This window comes from Vulpes vulpes, chromosome 10 (assembly GCF_048418805.1).
Source record: "Vulpes vulpes isolate BD-2025 chromosome 10, VulVul3, whole genome shotgun sequence".
NCBI lineage: Eukaryota > Metazoa > Chordata > Mammalia > Carnivora > Canidae > Vulpes > Vulpes vulpes.
The window spans coordinates 20907145-20913144 of NC_132789.1; positions in this window are offsets into that span (position 1 = coordinate 20907145).

Genomic DNA, 6000 nt, shown 5'->3' on the forward strand with positions numbered 1-6000 from the left:
CTGGAGACCTGCCTTTCCTCTGATGGGAGCTAAGAAAGCCACAGAGGAGGCAGCTCAGAAGCCCCCTCCCCTTGTCAAAAGTCAGTGCCTAGGGGCACCTGGGTGGCTTAGTGGTTTAGCACCACCTTCAGCCCAGGTCCTGGGATGGAGTCCAGCATTGGGAGCCCCGCAGGGAGCCTGCTTCTCCCTCTGCCTGTGTCTCTGCCTCTCTCATGAATAAATAAATAAAAGCTTTAAAAAAAAAAAGTCAGCGTCTAGTTGCAAGAACAGGGAGGACAGGCACAGGACTTTATTCAGGCCAGGTTCTTGCAAAATATCTGAGGGCCAGTGTCACCCAGGGGAAAAAGATTTAGCCCTTCTGGTGGCACTTAGAGATGAGAACAGGAGGCCCCAAAGCTGAAGGGACTTCCTGGCCTGCTGAAAGAACAGGAACTCTAGCTGTTTCTACTAGGCCATGATGAGACAGCCCTTTAGTGCCTGGCTCACCTAGTGGATAAAAACAACTGTCTGAATGGTCCTTTTTTTTTTTTTTTTTTTTTTTTAAGATTTATTTATTTATTTTAGAGAATGAGAGAATGGGCATGAGTGGGAGGGGCAGAGGGAGAGGGAGACTCTTCAGCAGACTCCACGCTAAGCGCAGAGCCCATCACGGGGCTTGATCTCATGGCCCTGAGATCATGACCTGAGCTGAAACCAAGAGTCAGGACACTTGACCAACTGAGCCACCCTGGCTCCCTGGAATGGTCCATTGTAAGCAGGTAGTTTGTTGCTGTGGTACATGGCCTATCCTTGATATTTTTTAAGTTTTTATTTTAATTCCAGCTAGTTAGTATACAATGTCATAATAATTTCCATTGATTTTTTTCATTAACCTTATTTTTTATTTTTATTTATTTAAAAAATACTTTATTTATTTATTCATGAGAGACACAGGCAGAGGGAGAAGCAGGCTCCACGCGGTGAGCCCGATGTGGGACTCCATCTCGGGACTTCAGGATCACGCCCTGGGCTGAAGGCAGACGCTCAATCGATCCCAGGACCCCAGGATCATGACCTGAGTCGAAGGCAGACGCTCAACCACTGAGCCATCCAGGCGCCCCACAAACTTTAGAGTCCTTTCAGGTTCACAGCAAAACTGAGAGGAAGGTAACAGAGGTTTCCCACATACCCTATGTCCCCACCATCTATAGCCTGGCCCCACTATCCATATCCCGTACCAGAGCAGGACATCTGATCGAGTGGATGAAGCTGCAGGGACACGTCATCATTACCCAGAGTCTCTGGTTGACATTAGGGCTCATCCTTGGTGGTGGACATTCTAGGGGTCGGGGCAAATGCATACTGACGTGGATCCATCAGAGCCATTGCCATATGATGCAGAGCATCTTCACTGTCTTATGTGCTCCTTCTGAGCATCCCTCACATCCCCAAACCCCAGCAACCACTGATTTTTTACTCTCTCCATACTCGTGCTTTTTCCAGAATGCCGTAAACTTGGAATCACAGAGCATGCAGCTTTTTCAGATTGGTTTTGTGACATGCATTTAGGGTTCCTCCCCGCCTTTTCATGGTACCCTTGTACCGCGTGAGACTGTGTAAAACTGAATTATTTGCAAAATGGAGCAAGTGGGTTTGAAACAACTGGAGGGACCCCGAGTCCTACCAGATCCAATCCCGTCTGTGGCACCGAGAGGGGAAACAACTTGCTCAAGAACACACAGCTTTGCAGTGCCAGCAGTGGGCTTTGAACAGTCCCTGCCATCATGGCTGGCATTGGGGACCAGCCTAGGGCTCCTCATATTGGGAATAGTAACCCTATTTTCCCTGTTACCCACACCCTCAAAGCCTTCTCTGTCATCATCCTCCAAGCCTCAAAGGAAGGGTTAAATCTTAGGTCCTAGGGCACCCGGGTGGCTCAGTGGTTGAGCGTCTGCCTTCGACTCAGGTCATGATCCTGGGGTCCTGGGATCGAGTCCCACATCAGGGTCTCCGCAGGGAGCCTGCTTCTCCCTCTGCCTGTGTTTCTCCCTCTCTCTGCGTCTCATGAATAAATAAATAAAATCTTGGGTAGCCCCAGTGGCTCAGCGGTTTAGCGCCGTCTGCAGCCCGGGGTGTGATCCTGGAGACTCAGGATCTTGTCCCACGTCGGGCTCCCTGCGTGGAGCCTGCTTCTCCCTCTTCCTGTATCTCTGCCTCTCTCTCTCTCTCTCTCTCTCTCTCTCTCTCTGTGTCTCTATGAATAAATAAATAAAATATTTTTAAAATAATAAAATGAAATCTTTAAAAAACATAAATCTTAGGTCTTGTGTCAACAGAGGCAACAAGTATGATCCTTAGTCACCAAACAAGGTCTTTGGGATAAGAGCTCACAGCAGGGGGAGGGGGAGGTATTATGTAACACTCAAGACAGATGTCTTTGTGTGTCCCTCTGTCACACACACACACAGACACACACACACCTCATTCAGTCTGAAGGATCCAGAGGCACCCTCAGCTTCATCTGAATCACCTCCTCCTGGACATGACTCACCCAGCTCCGTGATTTTCCTTTTCTGCTCTGCTTCGCACCAAGCCTCTCTCTAATGCTTCATTCCTTTTAAGAACTACAGTTTTGGAGAATGATCAAAAGGTCCCCAGGAATCTGCAAGTTGGGCTCCCCAAATACCTGGCCAATACGCATAGGTCAGGGAAACAGGAATTTCAAGGTCCCAAGAGAATTTTTCCCAGCCTGTAAAAGACCAAATGCGTTTTCAGCTGTTTCGTGGGTACCAGCTGGGGTTTGAGTTTCAATTTCATGGAGGGCAACCGGATTAACTGTTGAGTTGAGAGAGGGAGAGAGAGAGAGAGAGGCAGTTGCTCAGTGGGATTAAATGTCTCATTGGTGCTGGATATTCCTGTGAGTTTGGGCATGAGTGATTGGCCCCATTTTACAGATCAAGAAGTGACATTTAGAGGCTGGAGTGCCCCAGTGGCATGCAGAATGAAATGAAACTCTGCTTTTCTGCTGAAATGAAATGAGATTCTGCTTTTCTGCTGGAGACGGAATCTTTATTCTCATGTAATAAAATAAACAACAGGAGCTCAGATAGGAAATTACCCCATGCTGTTTGGACAGATAACAGAGCCCATTCACACTCATGACCTTGATGAACCCATTGATAATCCTTGGGAGGTGGGTATTTCAGTTCTACTGACAAGGAAATTGAGAATCAGAGAGTGTTGTGGCTGCCCAAGGGCCCAGAGCTACTAGGTGGTGATAGATCCAAGAATTTCTTTTCTTTTGTCACTAACAGGTCAGGTTTTTTTTTTTTTCTTATTATTATTCTTTGCTATTTATTATTCGAAGCAAGACTAGTTTGCCCTTGCTTCTCTCCACTCAATATGGATTTTTTAGATCAGAGTGTCTCAACAACCCCACTATTGACATTTGTGTCTGGATGATTCTTTGCCATGAGTGGTGCAGGGTGGGAGGGCTGTTCTGTGTCTGTTTTGGCAGCATCCTTGGCCTCTCCTCACTAGATGCCAGTAGCAGCTGCCCCCACTCTAGTTGTGACAACCAAAAATCCATTGATAAGCGCAGTCACACCTCCGGAAAACCATTGGTCTAACCTAATGTGATCCAATAGAACTTCTGCAATGATAGAAATGTTCTGTATCTGTGCCGTCCAGTATGGTAGCTGCTGGCCAGTTGTGGCTACTGAGCATATGAAAGATGGCTGGTGTGACCCAGAAAGCGATGTTTTCATTTAACTTCATTTTAAATAATTTAAATTTAACCAGCCACACGTGCTAGTGGCTGCTATATTCGGCAGCATAGCTCTAGATAGCAACACAGCAGGGGTAGGAAGATACCCGGTTGGTGGGGCACTCAAACCCTAAAAGCAGTCAGCGGAGCCCCCCTAGCAGAAGGATGACCAGCTTCCTGCTTCACTGTGGCCAGGAGAACACTAGGCTGCAAATGGCAAATACTTGGCAGAGGCACCACCCCTAACCCTTCTTGTGCTCGCGGCAGGCATTACTAGTCAGTCACCACATGCTTTTCCACTAGTGTGGGATCCTTCTCAATGTAACCCTCCAGGCAGTTCCCAACTGCAGATCCGCTGGGCTGCCAGGAGGGAGAAACACTATGGGCCAACCCTGCATGAGGCCAGGAGGCCCACCTGTGAGGTCTAACATCTCATCAGAACATGTGGGGTGGCTGGCAGGGGTGTGTGGCCAGCCTAGGTCAGTGGGGCAACCAAAGATATGGAGAGGAGAGTGATGATGTGCTGGACGGACAAGACTTTTCTCTAATCATTTCTCCAAGAAACACTCACTGCTTGATTTGGGGATAGAGGCAAGGGGTAGGGGTACTGGAGGGGGGCGGCTAGCTTCTCAGCCACTGCTGTGCAAAAGCTTTTGCAGATTTTAACTGACCCGGCTGCAATATTGAGATGATCAAAATATATTTTTCATATATATTTGGTCTTCATCCTCAGTTCAGGGCTCCCTGCTCCCCAAATCATTAGAATTCCAACTGTTGAGACTGCTAACATGTCTTTTGTTATGCTAATGACGTGGTTTTTGAAAACTACCAAAGCCCCCTACCAAAGGTTGGGGGCTGCTTGCCAGTGGAGCTAACCATTATTGATTAGAGGGCTGGAACCCACCCCTGACACTGAGACAGGAGAGGGGGGAGAGAATGAATTCAATCATCAATGGACAATGATTTCATCAATCCCGAAAAGGATAGGGGCATCGGGGTGGCTCAGCTGGTTATGTGTCTGCCTTCAGCTCAGGTCATGCCCAGGGTCCTGGGATCAAGCCCCACATCAGGGTCCCTGCTCAGTAGAGAGTGTGCTTCTCCCTCTGCCCCTCCCCCTGCCCTCATGCGTGCGTGTGTGTGTGTGTGTGTGTGTGTGTGTCAAATAAATAAATAAAATCTTATTTTTTAAAAAAACATTTGATTTGTTTATTCACAAGAGACACAGAGAGAAAGGCAGAGACATAGGCAGAGTGACAAGCAGGCTCTCTGTGGGGAGCCCGATGTGGGACTCCATCTCAGGACCCGGGGATCACACCCTGGGCAGATGCTCAACCACTGAGCCACCCAGACGTTCCAATAAGTAAGATCTTAAAACAGAAACAAAAAACGAAACAAAAGGATAATGTTTTGAGCTTCTGGGTTGGTGAGGTTTTTGGAAATTTGGGGAGAGTGGTGCCCCTGGAGCAGGCATGGGAGCCGCCTCTCCCCATACCCTGCCCTGTGCATCTCTTCCATCTGGCTGTTCCTGACTTCTATCCTTTCATAATAAATGGGTGATCTGGGGAGTGAAATGTTTCTCTGAGTTCTGAGCTATTCTAGCAAATTTATCAGACCCAAGGAGTGGGGGGTCATGGGCACCTCTGATTTATAGCCAGAGTTGGTCAGAGAAGCACAGGTGACATTTGTGGTTTGCTACTGGTGTCCAAAGTGGAGAATGGTCTTGTGGGACTGAGCCCTTTACCTGCAGAACCTAATGCTGTCTCCAGGTAGATAGTGTCAGAATTGAGTTGAACTGAGTTATTTCTTGGTCACCCTGCTGGTGTCTGAGAACAGTTTGGTGCTGTGTAGGGAACCTCCTCTGCCCCCATTGGAATTGGGTCCAGGAACCTAAAAGACTGGAACTTGAATGGGGACTATAGAGGAGAGGGCTGCTGTGAATGTCACAGCTCAAAGGTGTACAGAGCATCCAGTTATTCCCGCCATCCTGAGAAGTGGACAAGAAAGGCCGGTGTCCCCATTGGACAGATGGGGAGCTACAGCCCTAAGAGGTTCCACAGAAGGGAGGTGGGGCCCGAGCTTAGCTGTGAGACCTCCAGAGCTGAGGTCAGCCCCCTGAGGGAGGGGATGGCCACTGTGTTCACCCTGGTCAGCCTTTGTGAACTGAAGTGTCCACTCTGTTGCAGAGAACCATATAGAAAGCTCCCAGGGGACAGTGGCTGGCATTCTAAAGGATCTGGGGGCCATGAGAAATTTCT